Genomic DNA, 22,494 nt, shown 5'->3' with positions numbered 1-22,494 from the left:
TTGAAAGCAAAGAGACAGCCACAGGATTTTAAGGATACCGGTCTTCACATCCCCCTTCCTTATAATCCAGGGAGGAGAGAAAACAGCGGAAATTTAACACTGGTAACTATTATTTCATCTGAAGAACTTGCCCTCTAGAATGCCGCTAAATAAGTAGATTCATAGTGAATAGTGAAGGTGCAAGCTGAAAACAGGAAAGACTGGGGCGGGGGAGGGTCGTGGGGGACAGGGACAAGGAAGGAACGAGTGCGGGAAGACCCTACATCTGTATCAGATTCCGGGTTCAAAACCGGCCGCGGCCGGGACCGCAGTAACCTCCCCCGCCCCGGCCGCCTCGGCGCGCCTGTGGGGAGCGAGTGAGCGGGAAGGAGGGGCCGAGAGCGAGAGCGCGGGAAGGAGGCCGAGAGAAGCGAGGGCGGCTGCGCACAGGCGGGGACCAGCCGCTCGGCCTCCTCTCCGCCCGCCGAGCCGCTCCGGGGCTGACATCATTGCCAGAAGGAGGGGCTGCCCATGCGAAGGCGACTGGAGAACGAGGTTCTCGGGCCTCGCTGGCGGAGGCGCTCCCTCGCCGCTTGGCAGGCGCAGCGCGGTGGCGGCCGGATTCAGCCCGCGTGAGATGCGCGCGGCAATTCTTATTTTAGCGGAGGGAGGAAGGTATCTTTAGACCTTAGCGCGTCCATCTCTGGGTTCATTCGTCAGAACCGCCCGCACACCGTCCGCGCTTCCTCCGACGAACCAGACAAAGGCAAGAAAGGGGGAAACACATACAAATACTATTACTTCGACTTGCTTTCAAATGTCCCCCAGCTCGCCCAGGAAAGGATAGCCCTGAGGCTGAGATTTCCCGCCGTGATTGTTTCAAACAAGATTGAGAGTGGAATTCCATTTAGTCCTCCCCAAGTTCAGAAGGTGCCCGCAAGTACCCTTTTTTTCCTTGAGTCACACCTGTTTTAACCTTTCATGGGATGGGAGGAGTCGCTTTAGTCTAAACCGCCGCTACCTTCTCCGGTGTTTTGCTCAATGTTGAGGATTCTTCGCACGCTCCTCAGGTTGTTTCCTTGTTGCAGCGCTAAGAGCACGCAAGCGGTGCCAACACCCTCGCCCCCTCCCCATGTTTCCTGTCCCCTTCACCGCCTATCGCGATGTTTAAACACTTTCTTCCACACACTTTCCTTCGCACAGTAACGGCTCCTATGTGGGGTTTAAACCCAAGCTTGGAATGTTTCCACGCAAGGACTCGCTTTTGTTTGGTCCTCCCAGTTTAATTTTATTTATTCTTTTGTCCTCGCCCCTCCCTCTTCTCTCAAGTCTTTGCTTTGTGGGTGTGTGCCGCAGTGGCGCAAGTTTCGATTCCCAGCCCCCTAGCCAACATTTTGGAAGGGCACCCCGCTTGGAGACTCGACCGCCCGCCCGCAGACGCGCGCGCACACGCACTCCACATGCGCACCCCAGCGCCCCACACCCCAAACCGCAAAGGAGGCCAAAGCAGTGAAGCGCAGAATAATTCATTCTGAAAGCGGAGACGCCGTTTGCTGTTGAGCTCTATAAGTCTTTCCTTGGGGCAGGAAAGGAAGTGGTTGGAGCTATACGCTCTTGGAAAGTGACACACACACACACACACACCCCTTTATTTTTGCAAGGGGAGGATGTCAGTTTGCTGCTAAGCGCGCACATGCAAGTCGTGTCTCCAACCGAGGGCAGACTGCCGCTCCGCTCTTCCAAGTCTTTAAAGAAAAGACCTATTTGCCGCTACGAGCTTTTAAAAAGTCACCTTTTCCGATGACCCTCTTAAGAGGCATTCATTATCGCGAAAAGGGGCTGTTTTATGGCTACGCGCTTAAAAAATTAATTCCTTTGTGGACACATACTCTGTTTTTCGGTCCTATCTTAGTCCACGTCATTCATTTATGGGATAGGTAGGCGGGTTTTGGCTAAGGGATTAAAAGTCATTTCTTTAGAGAAAGAGCAACCGCTTTATGTTCGGCTATGCTCTTAGAAAGTCTTTTTTTTTTTATGAGAAAATGATGCCGTTTTTCTGCTACGCAATTATAAGACGTTCCTTTTTTTAGAGCTAGGCAGAATTTTCCACACCTACCATCTCCACATCCAGCAGGTGCTGGCTGAGCACAGCCCCAGAAGTAGGGCGGGAAGGAAGGGCGGGGAGGCGAGCGTCAGGCGGAACTGCACGGGGGACCCTGCGCGCTCCGTGGCGCGCTGCGCTCTCCTCTCTGCGCCGAGGGTCGGGCTCCCAAGGATTAGAGCCAGCCTGGCATGGATCCAGATCCGGAGACCCCAGAGATGGGAGCGCAGCGGGGCCGGACCGCCCTGGAAGTCCGAGCCGGGCTCTGGGCTCCGGACTCTGCTCAGACCCCTCTGCTCAGACCGCTTCGCCTGGCTAACCCGAGAATCCGGAGTGTGATCTTTTCCCAGCCCCTGCTGCAATCTTAAGAGTTTCTCTCAGCTTCGCAGAAGCTGGCTGTATCCGTTAAAGTGAAAGACCTTTTTGCACGGTCAATGTCGGGGAAATTCATGCGCGGACACTTTTCTGACAGAAGTGAGAGTTTTCGCAAAGTAACCAAGCCAAGCCGACTGGTGGCTGTGCCAAAAAGATATTCTAGCTTCACTCACCTCCGGGGTTTGCTCTTTCTCTTATCTCCAGGGAAGAGATGGGGGAAGGGAGGACACAGGAAGCGTCTCTAAAATCACTCTGTGGTCCTAGTCAAAAGACCCCAAGAGCAGGCAGCCGGAAGCCTCCGCGCAGTAAGTGCGGGACTCACGCTTCACACGCCGCACTCTGTTCTGGCACCCGGACCGGATACTTACCTTGTTGTCCAAGCCACTAGAGTAGAAATGAGGTGGTAAGTAAAAAAGAGAAAAGGCTTCCGCTAGCCCCACGGAGACTGCGACTGCTGTAGCGGGGCTCTGCCGCCACAGATCGCAGTCCGCGGAGCAGTTGGAGTCGCGAAGGCTTCCTTTGAGGCTGTTTGGGCCGCCCGGGTTGCCTGGGCTGCCTGTGTCGCCGCTGCCAGTGCCACTCTGCGCACTCTGTTCAACTGGCTTTCTGCTTTGCCGCGCGGGCCGCTGCGTGCAGCTCGAGCTCACGGCTCCTCCCGCCCTGACAGTTCGCCGACTGCAAGGAGCCAGTGCCGAGCCAGCCCTTTTCAATGGCGAGGGGGAGGGACTCGATAGAGGGGGAGAAGGGGGAAGGAAGGGGGGTGAGCGAGTGGAAGGCGGGTGGGGGGAGAGAAGTGAACCAGTGCCCTGGCCGCCTGCTGGGAGGGGATGGCGCAGCACCAACTGCTGGGTACCCCCCTCTGGTCCCCACTCCCTGCACCCCACATCCCCCACCGCTCTGGGGGCGGCCCCTCCAGGCTAACGGGGAACCGGGGAAGAAGGGCGGGGGAGAAATGGAGGTAAGCTTAGGAAGTTACTGTTCGCCGCCCCAAGAAGGCGGCAGGAAGCGTGCTGGCGGCACCCTCGCGTGCGGGACCCGCTGCTGGGAAAAACGCGCCGCTTTAGGGCTTCCCGCTTTGCGGAGCAAAACCAAGGGCATATCCCGCTCCGCTCGGTCCTCCGCTCGCTGCTCTCTTAGGCTTCCCTTTAAGTTGAACTCATTCGAATTATCTTACGGAAGTTTTATTTTTCTTGTTATGTGTGCTTTTCTCGCGATCCCGCTGACCGCCCTGACTCCGGCTAGAGAACAAGCGTCCAACAGCACCATTTTCTATACAAAGGATACTTAAGGCAGACTAGTGGAAGTAGGAGCAGGAGCCCGGCAAAGCCGCAGTTGGAGCCGAGAGACTGTGTCTGCATATATCACACTAAACTGTGAGCCGGGTCTGGTACCTCGATTGCCTTCAGATTGATTGTCTGGGGGTGGCGGAGAGGGGGGTGAGGGGGGAGATCTAGCATTTGGCTACCCCAGATTGCAAGTACGAGTGAGCGTAAGCAGGTCGGTGGCTTTGGGCTGTTTTAGTGGGGTCCAGCCGCTTCGCTGCCGGGGACCGGGCAGCATCGCGGGCGTGGACAGCGCGTTTCCGTGGTAGGAAAGGATGCAGGAGAGGGAGGAGCCCAGCCGCAAGACTGGTGCTTGCCAGCACGCTCCGGCTGCCTAGTCGGTGACGCCCGGGCGGGCATCGGGGTGCCAGGTCTTCCAAGACCACTAAAGCGACCAGGGGCAATCTGGCTGGTTTATGGCTCGGAAGGTCGTGGGTATCTAGAAGCAGGGCTAATTCCCCCGTCCCTGTTATGGGATTAAAAGCAAATAGCAACAACAACCAAAACCTCCCCAGCTGTTCTACTCTGATTCTTACTCCAAGGAGCAAGTCCTTAAATTTACCCAGAGGCTGGAGAATGAACCAGGTGAATTCTTTAAATTCCTCTCCAGAAAGGTGTAGGGTTTTAGGTTTAGGTTTTAGCATCCATTTTCCATGCTTAACCAATAGAAAAACTTATCTTTCTAGTGCTCTGCTTTGTTTTTGGAAGGAGGAGGCTCTCTTTCCTGAAATAAAAGGAGGAAAAGTAGATAATGTTTTCAGGCGCCAAGAGCACAGTATTCATTTTTATTTTTGTCTACTGAATGGAAGGGGGAATGCATCTGCATAGGGATAGAACATCAGGAAGGAAAAATTTTGCCAATTATCGTGAGTTGATTTTATCTAATAGTTTCTTCATGGAAAGTTATTATTATTTTTTTATTGAAGGACAAATCTTTCTGACTTCTTTCCCCAGTATGTCCCTCTCCATCTTTGTAACTGCCTTCTTTCCAATTCCTGATAGTTTTAAAGGTTAAAACCCTGGTTCAGATAATCCTCACATCCCCCCCACCGTTTTTGTTCCTCTTGCCTTTTTTCTTCTTTTTCTTTCTTTCTTTCTTTTTTTTTTACACCTACAGCCACTACTGGGAGGGACATTAGCACCACAGTTCAGTGCAGTCTGCATGAAAGAGGACACAGGAAGTGTTTACTATTACATTTTACTCCTCCTGTAACTCTGCCTGCATTATTCACAGTATCCAGCACATGCATTGTCCACTTCTCGGGAGCTGGGAGATGTCTTGGAGTTGAAATTAGAAGCTGTCAAATGGTTACAGTTTACAGCTCTGACTCTTGGGGTTTGCACTGCTGGATGAGACTCAGTCATAGGTGATGGCAGGAACTCAATGAAAATAAAATCAGTGATTGATCCAGGAAAGTGTGGCAAAGCCATGCTGTGGAGGCACTCTCAGAGCACTAATAATCATTCATAACATCCACATTAGATATCAGTTAATTGATGTGTTAAGATTTCCATCTAAACCCAAGACAGGGGGAGAGAACTATTCAGTGACTCTTATGAAGTATTTAAAGTTATCATCATGACAGACTCATGAGGTTAATGTTATTATCCACATTTTACAGTTCCTGAAACTGAAGCTCACAGACAGGTAATTTGTACAAGACCATGGAGCTGAAAAGTAGCAGACTCTGGATTCTCATTCAGAGTGTGAAACTCCAAAATTCAGCTAAATGGTTGCTTTATAGTGAATCTGGATTCTTCTATATATACAGCACAACATTTAATTTTAAGTGTCTTGTCCAATACAAAATGATGTCCGTAGAGTAGCAACATTACTTACAGACCAAGGAGACTACTAGTTGAACTAAGTAACCCAGAAAATCATCTGAGAAATTCAGTTTGTTGATAAAAGTGACAGAAATCCACATCTGAAAATAATGAAAAAAATGTTCCCATTTTCTCTTCTCCTTTTCTGTCTGATGATGGCACCAATGAGCAACGGAATAACCAAAAGCCAGGACACCTGGCAAAAGCCCTCTGCTTGGTGCTGTAACTCTAAAAGGACTGATGAGGACTCTGCTTGCTTACAGAGAGAAGGACTCCTTGACTGAATGCCTTTTATGCACCATTTGCTTTATATACATTGTCCTATTAATCTTCAGAACCATCCTATGAGATAGGTATTATTAGCTTCATTTTTTTTAACAAATGAGGAAACAGAGATTCACAGAGACTAGGTAAAATGCCCAAGGTTATATAGCTATAAAGTATAGAGTTGGGAAATTCAAACCCATGTCACTTCCAGTCCACTATGCTGACCCTTAGCATATGGTCCTCAGATTGTGTGATTACACATTTTCAGAATTTACATTACGTCAAAAACTTTATAATTAACAAAAGGAAACTTTAGGAATTTGTTTTTTGGAGGAGATGCCATGAAGGAACTGTTATATTTATTGCATTTGTTTGTTCAGTGTTCCAATTTGGAACTTGAACCAGGGTTCTACTAAGATCAGAAAAAAAAATTATGGTAATGTGTACCCTATAAACATGGAAATATGTGCAATATCTGAGGATTAAACTATAAAGCCATTGTATAATTATAGAATGGCTCATACAAGATAATTAAAATACTTTGAGTTAGGATTTTTCTCAGGCCAGTGAGAATTGACTAAAACTGAGAAATAATGCGTTAATCTGAAGAAAGGCTTGAAAAGCTATGCAGACTTAGTAAAAGAAGTCTCAAAGAGATGAGCATTGGTAACTCTTATCCATGTACATTTTCGTCTCACTGGCAAAAACCACCCTTGATATGAGATTGATGAAGCTAATCAAATACTCTGATTTCAGTTGCCTTTGCATTGAAACACCCCTTATCAAGCAGCCTGCCATCTGACTGTGATTTGCCTTCCCATGTACACTGTCTAGAGGGAGAATGCACAGGTCTTGCGGATGGATGAGAATGACTACTATGCATCATGTGCCGGTTATTTTACATCAAATTCCATCATCTTTGTGTTGTCCCCAACAGCTTGCACCTACATTGCACATAAATGTTATAATCAATAAATCGTCACTGTTACTGAGAAAGTATGTTAGTGTATGGACACAAAACTGTAAGAATGGATAAATTACATTCTCCATGATATTTTTCATATTTAATGTTAACTATTGACAACAATTGGAATTAGTAGGAGACAGTGAAGCCCAGTGATTAAGAAAAGAACTTTTGTTTTAAACCAAATTTGGAATTCTGGCTCTGGCATTTTCTAGTTGTGTGGCTGTGGGCGAATTAATCTCTGGACCTGTACTGTATAAGATAGTGAATAGCCACATGTGCTACTGAGCCCTTGAAACTTGAGTAACCCAAATTGAGATGCACTGTGAGTATAAAATACACACCCTATTTTGAAGAGTTAGCACATGTACATATACACACACATATATGAAATATATAATTAATATTTTATACAAATTGCATGATGAAATGACAATATTTTGACTAACCGGTTAAATAAAATATTAAAATAATTTAACCTGCTTATTTTCAATATTTTAGTGGGTTGCTAGAAAATTTAAAATTATATATGTGGCCTGAATTATACTTCTGTTGTAGAGAGCTATCCTAAGAAGCTTCAGTTTCTTCATCTAAAAATGGGGATCATAATCTTATTTAGCTCAAGTTGTTGTAGTGATATTTAAATAAAATAATGCACCTCAAATGCTCAGCACAGTGCATGACATTTAGTTTAAAAGTTGTCACTCTCCAAGAGTTAGGAAATAAAGATAAGTAAAAATACAAAACAAAAACTATAAACCTGAATGGGTTAGGGACTGCTCAAAGAGAATGCTTTAGTTATGAATTAGTTTTCTTTATCTCAAGTGAAACCATTCTACTTCTCTCTCTAAAAACAAGGGCAAACATACATGTGTGGTGGTGGTGGGGAGGACAATACTTGTTACATACAAAAATAATAATGTGCATGCAAGTGTTTTGAAGAGTTAAAAGTACTTTCTCAATTCCAAGCATTTTTACTATCCTAATTTGTGAGGCACTTTTACATTTAATTGGTAGATATTTCTAGTGTTGGGGCATTCAAGTCACAAATGAAAATAAGTCTGAAACTGGTGCCGGTACACATAAGGCAAATTAATTTCTGCAGAAGATACAGGAACAGGAGAAAGCCTGGTAGTTTACTGTGCCTAGCTGATGACAGAGATGCATAGCTCAATTGGAGACACTAGAGGGTGCTATTAGTGAGAGCTTAGAAGGATGAATAAAGTCTTCCAACACCCTTCCCCCTCTCCACTGCTATAGATTATAAGAATTTGAAAAGGGCATACCTGTGAAATGAAGCTAACACTTCTCCATTCCTTCCTGGACACGACTTGCAAGGTGTTTTTTAGTCCTGAGACTGGCCTTTACAACATTCCCCAAATAATAAAATATTAGAAGTTTGCTATAGTACTTGGGCAAATAATTTGGAAAAGTTTGAAACAGTTCCCTGCTCTGAGAAAAACACTACCAAGGCCCAAGGAGGGGAGTATAAGAAATAAAAATACACAAGAAAGGGCTTTCAATGAAGGAAAGACTCCAACAACCTCTGTAATTAAGTAGGGGTGGGACAAATTTTTGGTAATCATGCCATTTAAGATTTTTTTCTCTCTCCCTAGGCTTGAGCAGCTACACACTTGCAGTGGACAGAAACTGCAGCTGAATTTCTTTCATTGGAGCCTGGGAATTACAGCCTAATGTGTATAGCTGAACTTTGCTGAAGCACTGAGCTCTGATTAATGCAGTAAAATGAATAAAAAGGTACGTGGTGTTGTCTTCAAGGTTGCTGTTTCCTACTAAAGAATGCACTTCTCCTACTGTACTCTCATTTTTTTTTACAGATAAGTAGTTGCAAACTGTACTGGATGAGGCTTTTCATCTGTGTGTTATTTGCCTGTATTGTGATGGAAGCACACAAGCAGGGAAAATTATCGTGTCTTTTAAAGTGTAGAAGGATCAGAATGCTATTAACAGTTTCTATTTTTCTTGTTTCCTTAGGACAGGCTTTAACTTGAGTTATCCAGATGTTGCCTGCTGAGGTGAAAGAGTTAAAGAGATTTTGGTTGCTGAGGAAAGCAGAATTCCTTTTTGTTGTTTCTTTTAACATTGAGATTGAATTTTTTCCATCCTACCAAAACTCCTATGTGGTCATGTCTTCAGGAAGTAGGCATCAGTGACTGCTCTAAACTTAGGAAATACACACACCTATGAAAATAATCACATAATGTTTCCAAAGAAATATATTGGGATTGATAAAAATATACATTTTTAAAGAATCGTGAATTAATCTCACACCACTCTGAGCCTTCTTTACTTTTTTTTTTTTTTTGCCTTACATCTTTTTTTTTTTTTTTGATTTAACAACTTTATTGAGATATAATTGGCATACAATAAACTTGTGGATACTTTAAATATATTATTTGATAAATGTTGACATATGTATACACCTCAGTGGCATTTCTTAATCTGAGTGACTGCAGCAAAAGTAAACAGATTGACCATAATTGCCCCATGGTATGAGCTAATCCATCGCTTCCTTTATCAGGGCAAAACCACCCTTTTGCTATGCCTTTGGTAGTAAAAATCAAGACCTACGCAAGTGAGCAGTTCTGAGTAGTTTTGGTTTAGAGCTGGGGTAGAAAGCCCGGGCTAGGGAAGACAGAAGGGAATAGGGAGGTACCTGCTCGTTGTGTAGCCAAGAGCTGTCAGCTTTCCAGCCCAGGATTCGAGGCAGAGAAGTTTCCATCTGGAGATGGAGGCCCACCTTAGCTACTGAGTGCACCCTGGAACCTCCCGAGACCTGCAGGCAGGGTGGGCTGGGAGATGACCTAGTGGATAGCTCACTCAGGGGCCTCCTAATCCTGAGATATCTCCAGGGTGTTATCAGAGACCTCTGGAGGTTAAAAACAAGCCTTTCCGCTTATTTACATGCAGTGCCCTTTTAGCCAAATCCTAAACCTTGCCGGACAGTGTGTGCTTATTAGGAGGAGGAGGGCCCAGGTGGATCAGGTCAGGGCCACACACACTGAGCGTGCGGGCTTTGGCCTGTGGTGGATCCTTCTCTCCACTCTCCTCTGTAAGATGGACATCACGAAAGCACCACCTCATGGGGATTTGTGAGGATTAAGTGAGGCAGTGCTTCTAAAGTACTGAGTGCTGAGCCCAAGGCCTGTCCAGTGTCCCCTCCGTGGGTTATCAGCTCAGGTTCCCTCCTGGCAAGGAGAGGGACTGGGCTTGGCCTTGACTCCATGGGCACGTCTCCTATGCGTGAGGGGGCTACGTCCCTTCTTTTCCCCTCCAGGTGGGCTCGGGCACCGCCAGTAGTCCCTGCTTTGCAACTCATTTTTTCTTCTCGCTTGGCTTTTTGTTTTTCCTGTCATTCAAAATAGGCCAGGGTTTTTTTTTGCTTTGTTTTTTTCTTAGCTCTGCAGCCTAAAGTTTCTTGTTCTTCTAATAACAGGATTAGCCTAAACTGGCATCACCACTCCTGGCACGAATAAGGGGGGAAGAAGTGGGCAGGGAGGGGCCGGTCAAGGGTGCAGAAATACCTCTGGGACTTCTCCCCAAGTTCTCTCTCAGGCGTGACGCTGAAAGGAGGCATTTCCTAGGGAGAGTCCAAAAAATCTGGACCCTTTGACCTGATAATCCCGCTCTTGGGAATGTCTATCTTTTTTTTTTTTTTTTTTCACACACACACACACACTGCATTTTATTTTTACAAGAGATAAATAGACTGACACCAAGCATTGTACATGGATGACCACAACAAAAGCAACAATGATTGCAATTACCAAACATGAAACACACTCATACTATGTCATAATATTGACATTCAGTCCAGTAATCCTCCACTGTAACAGCTCCTTTACTTTGCAGTGAAAATTGATTTGTATATTCTTTGCCTCTGAGTCCTTGTGGGATTTTTTTTTTTTTTTAAATTCAGACAGAAAGTCACAAAAATTATACTCATCCTCATCAGTTCACTCAGTCCCATGTAATTAATTGTTTTTTTTCATCTTGATCTTTTGTTAGCACTTTTATGAGTTCATCAGTTTTTCATCAGAGTTCTGAAAATGCTTATTCATTCAGTTCAGCAGTACAGTCAGTTACCAGAAACCTGTACTTGTCAGAGTCTTTACCATGAATTTCTTGAAGATGAAACCCTTTTATAGGAACATATTTGCAAAATCATCAGAGTACACCCAGAACTGTCTGTAAATGACCAAAGACTTAAAAATGACCACGGTAAAAGATTTGATGAAAGTTCATAATAATGCAGTTGACAAGAAAATTAGTTATTTCTGAGATATACATTTTAAAGTAATAACTAGGATTATTACTTATAACATTATACCAGAACATATAAGATTTTTAGAAATTTCATGTAATCTCTGAAACATTTATATTAACATATTTCCATACATATTTCCATACAAAAACAAATATAAGATTTTTAGAAATTTCATGTAATGTCTGAAACATTTATATTAACATATTTCCATACAAATAACCCAATGAAAGTTTAGTATTAGTTGTTTTGTTTGTTTTTTTATACTGCAGGTTCTTATTAGGCATCAATTTTGTACACATCAGTGTATACATGTCAATCCCAATCGCCCAATTCAGCACACCACCATCCCCACCTCACCACAGTTTTCCCCCCTTGGTGTCCATATGTCCATTCTCTACATCTGTGTCTCAACTTCTGCCCTGCAAACTGGCTTATCTGTACCATTTCTCTAGGTTCCACATACATGCATTAATATATGATATTTGTTTTTCTCTTTCTGACTTACTTCACTCTGTATGACAGTCTCTAGATCCATCCACGTCTCAACAAATGACTCAATTTCGTTCCTTTTTATGGCTGAGTAATATTCCATTGTATATATGTACCACAACTTCTTTATCCATTCGTCTGTTGATGGGCATTTAGGTTGCTTCCATGACCTGGCTATGGTAAATAGTGCTGCAATGAACATTCGGGTGCATGTGTCTTTTTGAATTACAGTTTTCTCTGGGTATATGCCCAGTAGTGGGATTGCTGGGTCATATGGTAATTCTATTTTTAGTTTTTTAAGGAACCTCCATATTGTTCTCCATAGTGGCTGTATCAATTTACATTCCCACCAACAGTGCAAGAGGGTTCCCTTTTCTCCACACCCTCTCCAGCATTTGTTGTTTGTAGATTTTCTGATGATGCCCATTCTAACAGGAGTGAGGTGATACGTCATTGTAGTTTTGATTTGCATTTCTCTAATAATTAGTAATGTTGAGCATCTTTTCATGTGCTTCATGGCCGTCTGTATGTCTTCTATGGAGAAATGTCTATTTAGGTCTTCTGCCCATTTTTGGATTGGGGTGTTTGTTTCTTTGATATTGAGCTGAATGAGCTGTTTATATATTTTCGAGATTAATCCTTTGTCCGTTGATTCATTTGCAAATATTTTCTCCCATTCTGAGGGTTGTCTTTTCGTCTTGTTTATGGTCTCCTTTGCTGTGCAAAAGCTTTGAAGTTTCATTAGGTCCCACTTGTTTATTTTTGTTTTTATTTCCATTACTCTAGGAGGTGGATCAAAAAAGATCTTGCTGTGATTTATGTCAAACAGTGTTCTTCCTATGTTTTCCTCTAAGAGTTTTAGAGTGTCCAGTCTTATATTTAGGTCTCTAATCCATTTTGAGTTTATTTTTGTGTATGGTGTTAGGGAGTATTCTAATTTCATTCTTTTACATGTAGCTGTCCAGTTTTCCCAGCACCACTTATTGAAGAGACTGTCTTTTCTCCATTGTATATCTTTGCCTCCTTTGTCATAGATTAGTTGACCATAGGTGCGTGGGTTAATCTCTGGGCTTTCTATCTTGTTCCATTGATCTATGTTTCTGTTTTTGTGCCAGTACCATATTGTCTTGATTACTGTAGCTTTGTAGTATAGTCTGAAGTCAGGGAGTCTGATTCCTCCAGCTCCATTTTTTTGCCTCAAGACTGCTTTGGCTATTCGGGGTCTTTTGTGTCTCCATACAAATTTTAAGATGATTTGTTCTAGCTCCATAAAAAATGCCATTGGTAATTTGATAGGGATTGCATTGAATCTGTAGATTGCTTTGGGAAGTATTCTCATTTTCACAATGTTGATTCTTCCAATCCAAGAACATGGTATATCTCTCCATCTGTTGGTATCATCTTTAATTTCTTTCATCAGTGTCTTATACTTTTCTGCATACAGGTCTTTTGTCTCCCTAGGTAGGTTTATTCCTAGGTATTTTATTCTTTTTGTTGCAATGGTAAATGGGAGTGTTTCCATAATTTCTCTTTCAGATTTTTCATCATTAGTGTATAGGAATGCAAGAGATTTCTGTGCATTAATTTTGTATCCTGCAACTTTACCATATTCATTAATCAGCTCTAGCAGTTTTCTGGTGGCAGTTTTAGGATTCTCTATGTATAGTATCATGTCATCTGCAAACAGTGACAGTTTTACTTCCTCTTTTCCAATTTGTATTCCTTTTATTTCTTTTTCTTCTCTGATTGCCGTGGCTAGGACTTCCAGAACTATGTTGAATAATAGTGGTGAGAGTGGACATCCTTGTCTCGTTCCTGATCTTAGAGGAAATGCTTTCAGTTTTTCCCCATTGAGAATGATGTTTGCTGTGGGTTTGTCATATATGGCCTTTATTATGTTGAGGTAGGTTCCCTCTATGCCCACTTTCTGGAGAGTTTTTATCAGAAATGGGTGCTGAATTTTGTCAAAAGCTTTTTCTGCATCTATTGAGATGATCATATGGTTTTTATTCTTCAATTTGTTAATATGGTGTATCACATTGATTGATTTGCGTATATTGAAGAATCCTTGCATCCCTGGGATAAATCCCACTTGATCGTGGTGTATGATCCTTTTGATGTGTTGTTGGATTCTGTTTGCTAGTATTTTGTTGAGGATTTTTGCATCTATATTCATCAGTGATATTGGTCTGTAATTTTATTTTTTTGTAGTGTCTTTGTCTGGTTTTGGTATCAGGGTGATGGTGGCCTCATAGAATGAGTTTGGGAGTGTTCCTTCCTCTGCAATTTTTTGGAAGAGTTTGAGAAGGATGGGTGTTAGCTCTTCTCTAAATGTTTGATAGAATTCACCTGTGAAGCCATCTGGTCCTGGACTTTTGTTTGTTGGAAGATTTTTAATCACAGTTTCAATTTCATTACTTGTGATTGGTCTGTTCATATTTTCTGTTTCTTCCTGATTCAGTCTTGGAAGGTTATACCTTTCTAAGAATTTGTCCATTTCTTCCAGGTTGTCCATTTTATTGGCATAAAGTTGCTTATAGTAGTCTCTTAGGATGTTTTGTATTTCTGCAGTGTCTGTTGTAACTTCTCCTTTTTCATTTCTGATTTTATTGATTTGAGTCCTCTCCCTCTTTTTCTTGATGAGTCTGGCTAATGGCTTATCAATTTTGTTTATCTTCTCAAAGAACCAACTTTTAGTTTTATTGATCTTTGCTATTGTTTTCTTTGTTTCTATTTCATTTATTTCTGCTCTGATCTTTATGATTTCTTTCCTTCTGCTACCTTTGGGTTTTGTTTGTTCTTCTTTCTCTAGTTTCTTTAGGTGTAAGGTTAGATTGTTTACTTGAGATTTTTCTTGTTTCTTTAGGTAGGCTTGTATAGCTATAAACTTCCCTCTTAGAACCGCTTTTGCTGCATCCCATAGGTTTTGGGTCGTCGTGTTTTCATTGTCATTTGTCTCTAGGTATTTTTTTATTTCCTCTTTGATTTCTTCAGTGATCTCTTGGTTATTTAGTAACGTATTGTTTAGCCTCCATGTGTTTGTCTTTTTTACTTTGTTTTCCCTGTAATTCATTTCTAATCTCATAGCGTTGTGGTCAGAAAAGATGCTTGGTATGATTTCAATTTTCTTAAATTTACTGAGGCTTGATTTGTGACCCAAGATGTGATCTATCCTGGAGAATGTTCCGTGTGCACTTGAGAAGAACGTGTAATCTGCTGTTTTTGGATGGAATGTCCTATATATATCAATTAAATCTATCTGGTCTATTGTGTCATTTAAAGCTTCTGTTTCCTTATTTATTTTCATTTTGGATGATCTGTCCATTGGTGTAAGTGAAGTGTTAAAGTCCCCCACTATTATTGTGTTACTGTCGATTTCCTCTTTTATAGCTGTTAGCAGTTGCCTTATGTATTGAGGTGCTCCTATGTTGGGTGCATATATATTTATAATTGTTATATCTTCTTCTTGGATTGATCCCTGGATCATTATGTAGTGTCCTACCTTGTCTCTTGTAACACTCTTTATTTTAAAGTCTATTTTATCTGATATGAGTATAGCTACTCCAGCTTTCTTTTGATTTCCATTTGCATGGAATATCTTTTTCCATCCCCTAACTTTCAGTCTGTATGTGTCCCTAGGTCTGAAGTGGGTCTCTTGTAGACAGCATATATATGGGTCTTGTTTTTGTATCCATTCAGCCAGTCTATGTCTTTTGGTTGGGGCGTTTAATTCATTCACGTTTAAGGTAATTATCGATATGTATGTTCCTATGACCATTTTCTTAATTGTTTTGGGTTTGTTTTTGTAGGTCCTTTTCTTCTCTTGTGTTTCCCACTTAGAGAAGTTCCTTTAGCATTTGTTGTAGAGCTGGTTTGGTGGTGCTGAATTCTCTTAGCTTTTGCTTGTCTGTAAAGCTTTTGATTTCTCCATCAAATCTAAATGAGATCCTTGCCGGGTAGAGTAATCTTGGTTGTAGGTTCTTCCCTTTCATCACTTTAAGGATATCATGCCACTCCCTTCTGGCTTGCAGAGTTTCTGCTGAGAAATCAGCTGTTAACCTTATGGGAGTTCCCTTGTATGTTATTTGTCCTTTTTCCCTTGCTGCTTTCAATAATTTTTCTTTGTCTTTAATTTTTGCCACTTTGATTACTATGTGTCTCGGCGTGTTTCTCCTTGGGTTTATTCTGTATGGGACTCTCTGCGCTTCCTGGACTTGGGTGGCTATTTCCTTTCCCATGTTAGGGAAGTTTTCGACTATAATCTCTTCAAATATTTTCTCTGGTCCTTTCTCTCTCTCTTCTCCTTCTGGGACCCCTATAATGCGAATGTTGTTGCGTTTAATGTTGTTCCAGAGGTCTCTTAGGCTGTCTTCATTTCTTTTCATTCTTTTTTCTTTAGTCTGTTCCGCAGCAGTGAATTCCACCATTCTGTCTTCCAGGTCACTTATCCGTTCTTCTGCCTCAGTTATTCTGCTATTGGTTCCTTCTAGTGTAGTTTTCATTTCAGTTATTGTATTGGTCATCTCTGTTTGTTTGTTCTTTAATTCTTCTAGGTCTTTGTTAATCATTTCTTGCATCTTCTCAATCTTTGCCTCCATTCTTATTCCGAGGTCCGGGATCATCTTCACTATCATTATTCTGAATTCTTTCTCTGGAAGGTTGCCTATCTCCACTTCATTTAGTTGTTTTTCTGGGGTTTTTTCTTGTTCCTTCATCTGGTACATAGCCCTCTGCCTTTTCATCTTCTCTATCTTTCTGTAACTGTGGTTTTTGGTCCACAGGCTGCAGGATTGTAGTTTTTCTTGCTTCTGTTGTCTGCCCTCTGGTGGTTGAGGCTATCTAAGAGGCTTGATGGGAGGCTCTGGTGGTGGGTAGAGATGACTGTTGCTGTGGCGGTCTGAGCTCAGTAAAACCTTAATCCACTTGACTGTTGGTGGGTGGGGCTGGGTTCCCTCCCTGTTGGTTGTTTTGCCTGAGGCAACCCAACAGTGGAGCCTACCCGTGCTCTTTGGTGGGGTTAATGGCAGACTCTGGGAGGGCTCACGCGAAGGAGAACTTCCCAGAACCTCGGCTGCCAGTGTCCTTATCCCCACAGTGAAACAGAGCCACCACTCGCCTCTGCAGGAGACCCCCCAACACCAGCAGGTAGGTCTGGTTCAGTCTCCCCCAGGGTCACTGCTCCTTCCCCTGGGTCCCGATGCACACATTACTTTGTGTGTGCCCTCCAAGAGTGGCGTCTCTGTTTCCCCCAGTCCTGTCAAAGTCCTGCAATCAATTCCCACTAGGCTTCAAAGTCTGATTCTCTAGGAATTCCTCCTCCCGTAGCCGGACCCCCAGGTTGGGAAGCCTGACGTGGGGCTCAGAACCTTCACTCCAGTGGGTGGACTTCTGTGGTATAAGTGTTCGCCAGTCTGTGATTCACCCACCCAGCAGTTATGGGATTTGATTTTACTCTGATTGCGCCCCTCCTACCGTCTCACTGTGGCTTCTCCTCTGTCCTTGGACGTGGGGTATCCTCCTTGGTGAAGTCCAGGGTCTTCCTGTCAATGTTTGTCCAGCAGCCAGTTTTGATTCTGGTGCTCTCGCAAGAGGGAGTGAGAGGACGTCCTTCTACTCCGCCATCTTGGTTAATCCTCCTGCCTTACATCTTGTAACCATTTTATCTTTTGGGAATGTTTTTCTAGGTATATCTCTTCTGCAGAGGTATTGATATAAGGGCAACAAGTCGTGTGAGCAGTAGCACAAATACTTCCTTGTTTAGCCAGTAGAAAATCTAAGGCAACCCTTTTATCTTATACTTTTTGTCTGTTCTGAAATGATTTTTATAGAGCCCTCAGCTATTTGATGGTAGCTGATAGATTTCTGATCATCCTTCTTTACTTTTTAAGCCTCTTTATTTCTATTATAAGATATGACTATGAAGTAAGTAGATTTAACTTTTGTATGGTTTGTGAAATCAGTTATATTTTCTGATGTATGATAACAAATACACTGTGCATTTCATTGAAACATGTAGGAAAACTGCTTTAAGTTTTTTTTTTTTTTTTTATTAACAACCATGGCTGTAGTTTAGTCAACATAGTGTTTAATGGATGGCTATTTTGAGCCATTTTTCATTGACTGGGGTACTGCAAACATCCCATTTTAAGTGATTAGACATGCGTTTAGATAATCAACATAGGGTTTCTGTTTTCTTTTCAGATTGAACAGTTTTTATCTCATCATTACTGATACTTAGCTGAATGTCAGTTTCTTTGGATAAAATATGAAAAACAAGAATTCTTCTTAGTTGCCAAAACGCAGCTGGTCTCAACTATTCCTTTTAGATTTCCTGTTACACAAGGTGAAGAATGGTGATTCATTTTACTTTTACGCAAAAAAAAAAAAACTTGAATCTTTCAATTAATTTCTCTTTCTTGACTAACTTCTAAATAAAGTGAAACCACAGATGTAGTGTGGCACACTATTGATCCTATTGTGGTTATCTTTTCTGACAGGCTAGATAGTGAAGGAAAAGTGTTTGGAACATACAAGGGTCTCCTTTTAAGGAAAAAATAGTGTACACAAAATTGACAGTGAAAATGAAATATTGTTGCTGGATTCCTTCCACTGTGAATATTGTCATTATTAGGCTCCATCTTCCCTAGATCTGTTGCTGGAGCTCAAAGCACTAAAGGAGCTTCTTCTTCAGACTGAACATAATCATGTCATACCAAAGAATCCTTCAAAAATTTCCATCTTGTCAACTGATAGGTTTTCAAATTTGATGTCTTTTCAGACCCACTGTTCAGTGTTCTTGTGGTGAATCCAATAAATCTAGTTTTACTCCAAGTCCAGTCCTGGTGATCTAGTTTGTACAATTAGCCATCTACCTCACTTATGTGAGTGGCACTTGAGTACCCACTGCTAGGACCAGTGTGCAGGCTCTGATACTCAGTTCGAGCACTGGCATCCTGCCTAGTTTCCACTGGTCCATTTCCCTGGTGCCCTAGGCTCAGTATCAATGAAATACTACCTGCTTGGCTAAGGGTCATGTTCCCAACAGGACATCTTTCTTAGAAAAGTCCTATAAATACGAAAATAACTTATGACTCTAGCTTCACATTTTATGTTTTGCATTCTTGGACCATTTATTCTATGGAAGATGCTGAAGTGGGTAGGCTATGTTTGTTGGTAAGCCTCTTGCAATTCATCACAATAAGTAATGATATGTTATTCAAAGATGGTTATTATTCTTGAAGAGTGCAACTGAATTACTGAACACCCGCACTTCCACTCCCAGCAATTATAAATTATTCTCCAAAAATAATCATAAGGATGTAACAATCATAGAAAAATTACAAATAAAATATCAGAAAAAGTGAAATTAATTTTGTCATAAACTTGCTAAATGACAGAGGTTTCCAAATGTCCTATGAATTATTAAAATTTCCCCCTTTTTACAACTATCACTTGGGGTGGGGAGCCCAAATGGATTTCTGAAAAGGCAATAATATTTTGCAAGATACCATGTGTGGTAACTTTGAAGTATATATCAATTAGTGACACAGACAATGAAATGTGTATCTCCAAATGTAGTCAAGGACCTTAAGAATTACATACTTATATTGAAAGTATTAAACTGTATTTGTCAGCTGTTATCCTAAACTTACATCTCATGGAGAATTAAATACTGCTATAGCTTGTACTAAATTAACTTTTGCTTTTAATTCTGTGTCATTCTAGTCTCTTCTTCTTCTAAGGTTTTTCTGGGTTAACAATGTATAAAAATAACAAATCAAAATTTTCTCTGAAATGTAGTGCTTGCTTCTTATACTTTACAGAACAACTACAGCATGAGATGCCGTCTTAACTAGCAAAAACGTCAGATAAACAGTATCTTTATTGTTACATTAGAAGCTATAAATTATAGTTCAATAAACTCAACAAAATTAGCTTAGAGTTCTATTCAACTAATAATAAATGAAAAGACATTTAAAAACTAGAAGATAGTCTTTTGTCTCCAAAGCATGTGAGGAGGAGGAGGAGAAGGAGTGGGAAGAGGAGAAGGGCTATGAAGAATAGGCAACCTCAGGGTCCTGAGGGAGGGAAGGCAGTACAGGTCCCTTTTCCTTTTAAAATTATTTTTAAAAATTTCTCCTTCAACTTCCCTATCATTACTTTAAAAACTTATTTTATGCAACTTCTCTTTCGACTTTGCAAGTACTCCAGCAGGGTAAAATGCTCATATGGAGACTGGTGTGGGGGGGGGGAGTGGAAGTGACAGCAAAAAGGGAATTGAAGTACCATTCTCTTCACAGTGACTTTCATACAGCAGACTCTGGAAAGAAACGAAAGGAGTTATCAGTTAATAATAGTGGAGAGATACAGATCGATGTTCAAACCCTGTTCGCAAACCCCTAACCACTTTACTTTGAGCTCCCCAGGCCTGAGTTCCAGCAATGTAGTTTGCAGTAGAAATACAAGTCAGCAGGGAAAGGAGCAGTGATGGTGTGTGTGCTGTGTCTGAGGACCTTTAAAGGGCAGCAAAGGAACAAGTTTGGAGTTGGGGGATGTGGGGTGCTGCCCAGAGAGGAAACAAGTTTATTTAGAGTAGGACATCCTGTGTGTTTAGTATGCAAATATGTATGGTGACTCTCCAGCAGGGGCCTATGAAGAGTTTATTCAGCCAGGGAACCCTTTTGAAATAGTATGAAAAATGCTGCTAGATAGTTTTAGAAACACCTTTTTGGGGTCTTCAAACCTGTCTGCCCCATCGTGATGAGGCTAATCCTTCTGCATATAGTGGTGTCATGCTATTAACATTCATGTAACCCTTGATGTGCTGCTGCCCAAAGCAGACCAGACCCCATTTCAAAACTGGGGATAGGAGGAGCAATTTATGGATATGGAAATGAAAAGGTATAAATTGAAGAAATCTGTGCATTGTAGCACAATAATGAGAGATTCTATTGTAACTTTTGCCATTATATATTACATTTTTCTCTGGAACTTGTCCAGAACGCAAGTTTAATTTAACATTCTCTCTTAAAATTTTTTTGGCTATATTTTTACAGCATGGCATGATGGGAACAGAAACAACTATGGTGTATTTTACCTAAGAGTCTAGAAAGCTTGGATTCAATTTGTGCTTCTATGGCATTCTAGCTGCAGAACATTTGGTAAGTTACTTAAACTCTCTAAATTCCAATTTCCGTAATTGTTTATTGAGAAATATAATTACCTTGAGAATTGTTATGAGGAATAAATGAAATAACGAACATAAACACAGCAATGGAGTACTTGACACAGATAGTTTAATGTAGTTGAATGCTCCAATAGATTTAGACTTCATTACACACCTAAAGCAGACATTGAGGTAAAAGAAAATGGGAGGTGGGGATTGCTGTATTATTCATCAACTCATTTGTTAGTTCATTTATTCATTCATACACAAATATTTAATGAAGAACTGGATATTCAATGCACATTTTTAGGTAAATTAATTCCTTAAATAGCCTTTCCATCCCACATGTATTTTAAAGATCTAGATGTTGAGTTATATAATGCTGAGTACAGCCCCATTAATTGAGGGAGGCAGGGAGAAAGGATTGGTAACCTCGATTTATTTGCAGAAAATTAATACCCCCTTCTACCCCACCTCCTGCCATATAACCTACATCTTCCCTGGGGAGCCATTTGCCCTCAAGTACATTCCAAAATTAAAATTAATGCTTTGGATTAATGTTTATGTGTGTATGTATGTGTGTATACATAAATATGTATAGCTAGATAAATAGATTAGATAGATAGATAGATAGATAGATAGATAGATAGATAGATATTTTGAAACAGCAGGTTGTCACTAGTTTAGACTATTTGAGCAGCCACACAGTGATCGAATGACTGATATGAACAGAGCCAGATTTATTATGAGGCGAATGAAGTTTAAGCTTAAGGCCCCTCACTTGCATAGACCTTTTCTGAGGCCTGGTATTAGAAAATCATCATCATAGGAAGAGATAATCAAATGATATGTGGCTGAAAATATCAAAAAAAACGTATCATAGAGATATATCAAGCAGTTTATTAATACATGTATGCAATAGCGATTTTTGTGATGTCAGCTTTTATAAATTTGTCATTTGTTGTGATTCTTTATTTTTTTTATTTTTTATTTTTGGCTGAGCTGCGCTGCTTGCAGGATCTTAGTTCCCCGACCAGGGATTGAACCCGTGCCCTTGGCAGTGAAAGTCCTAACCACTGGACCACCAGGGAATTCCTTGTTGTGATTCTTTTTTGTCTATAAATTAATATTTCATTCATACCAAATTTTGTATTAGTAATTTTGTATCCTTTTGTTAAAGAGACCCCCTGTGTATAAGCTTCAGACTCCACAATACCAGTATTCACCTCCTATTTATCCATGTAAAAATACTTTCCTTTTATTCTTCCAGAGGAAATAAAAAATATCATTAAAAATAGAATTTAAGTTATAGGCTTGGGTCTTTACTGAGTGGATTAATTTAAGCATACAAAAATGACTTCAATTTTTGATTCTGAAAAGTTTTTAATCATTTCTATAGCCTTCTGGAATGTGATTCTTAGCCACATCAGCAACTAAAGGGAAAATAAAAACAAAACCTTCATACACTTATGGAAGAGATTTCAGTCCTTTAATTAAAGGACCAAAAACATGCAATCTGTACAATATGGAGCTCTGTGAATGAGGAGGTGCCCTTATCATCTTGAAAATTATAAAATTTGTTCAAGTTTTGGACTTTCGGTCATAGGACACTTTTCTTCTCAGATATAATCATCTGTCATGTTTAAAGGATATATGAAATTCTTGAGAAATCAAATGAAATGGAATTTTGTATTGAACATAAAGTAGAAAACTAAC

At 41.2% G+C, this 22,494-nt stretch overlaps 1 long non-coding RNA gene across 3 annotated transcripts; it reads left to right on the top strand.

Moving 5' to 3' along the window:
• Window positions 1-697: 697 nt before the first annotated feature.
• On the top strand, window positions 698-22,083 carry LOC309653118. 3 transcript variants are annotated; one of them, XR_014258989.1, is made up of 4 exons: window positions 698-2,858; window positions 3,698-3,828; window positions 8,452-8,593; window positions 20,669-22,083. It is a non-coding gene; the product is annotated as an uncharacterized lncRNA (long non-coding RNA). The 3 variants fall into 3 exon arrangements; XR_014258990.1 differs by lacking the exon at window positions 698-2,858 and adding an exon at window positions 3,221-3,413; XR_014258991.1 differs by lacking the exon at window positions 698-2,858 and having other exon boundaries at window positions 3,428-3,828.
• The last annotated feature ends 411 nt before the right edge of the window (window positions 22,084-22,494 follow it).

The sequence above is a fragment of the Balaenoptera physalus genome (genome assembly GCF_965194825.1).
Source record: "Balaenoptera physalus genome assembly, chromosome: X".
NCBI classification, from domain to species: Eukaryota; Metazoa; Chordata; class Mammalia; order Artiodactyla; family Balaenopteridae; genus Balaenoptera; species Balaenoptera physalus.
This window is presented reverse-complemented; position numbering and strand designations above follow the sequence as displayed.